The 1,029-nt window shown below is 43.6% G+C and overlaps 1 protein-coding gene across 7 annotated transcripts in view; it reads right to left on the bottom strand.

The window, feature by feature from the left end:
- trim2a (tripartite motif containing 2a) overlaps nt 1-726 on the bottom strand; it is a 12,194-nt gene extending 11,468 nt beyond the window's left edge. For 4 of the 7 annotated variants that reach the window (XM_083532373.1, XM_083532372.1, XM_083532378.1 and 1 more), the window contains exon 1: nt 423-725. The gene's annotated coding sequence lies outside the window, so the exon portion shown is untranslated. Of the gene's footprint in view, nt 1-422 lie in introns of all 7 variants that reach the window. The other 3 variants (XM_083532377.1, XM_083532376.1, XM_083532374.1) reach the window with 2 other exon arrangements.
- Nucleotides 727-1,029: the final 303 nt, after the last annotated feature.

The following is a 1,029-nucleotide window of genomic DNA, read 5'->3' as shown; positions in this document are numbered from 1 at the left end:
CAGCTTTGCACTGGACACACACACACACACACACACACACACACACACACACACACACACACACACAGCACTATCATATCAGCACACACTTTCCCAAGGCTGGCAGTTTACTGATAAACTCAAGTGTTCGGGTCACGCAAGTTTTCAGCTGGATGAAGGAGAACAGTGAGATGTACTCACACTAAACTCACAGAAGATGAATGTTCTAACAACACAACCATCTCAGAGTGTTTGATCTAAAACTGGTGTGAAAAAACAGAACATTCACTCTAATCATGTATATTTTGTATGAACATTTGAGGAGCACACAGTCTGAGGTTCCAGCTCATGGAGAACCCTTGAGGTGTGGAGTGAACACAGTGTAGCTTCACTGATGACTGATCATGACAAATGGTTTAGAGAAGATCACTCGAAACACTCACCTCAGTGTTCTGTGTAGATTCTGAGTTTCCTTTCAGAAAAGCTTCCCATTAAAAGAAAAGAAGCAGGAAGAAGAACCTGCTTTCTGCTCATTCTGTTAGAGGAACGCAATTCACTCTCACTCTCCATTACAGCCTCACACACACACACACACACACACACACACACACACACACACACACACGCTCATCAGGGGGTGGGGCTTTAATGTGCGTCAGCATAAACTGTCCAGTAAGAGAGTTTTGAACTTCTGAGCCTACTTCTCAAGTACAACAACAATAATAATGACATTTTTGGATGCAGGAGCAGGAAATTCTCCCTTCACTTGAACTAGGAGGCCCAAACCTGTTCCATCATGCAAATGCCCCTGTGCACAAAGCCAGCTGTACTAAGATCTGCTTTCCATGGGTTAAAATTGAAGATCTTCTGCTATAGAGCTCCAACTATGAACACCTTTGGGATAAATGTGAACACTAACTGCACCCCAGGAACCTCCTCAACTTCTCACCTACATCAGTACCTGACTTTACTAACACCCTTGTAGCAGAATGAATCTCCAGAAAGTCTAGTGGAACATCCAGAATCCAAAAGGACTGATCAGATGACGCA

The sequence above is a fragment of the Silurus aristotelis genome, assembly GCF_946808225.1.
Source record: "Silurus aristotelis genome assembly, chromosome: 27".
Classification (NCBI taxonomy): domain Eukaryota; kingdom Metazoa; phylum Chordata; class Actinopteri; order Siluriformes; family Siluridae; genus Silurus; species Silurus aristotelis.
This window is presented reverse-complemented; position numbering and strand designations above follow the sequence as displayed.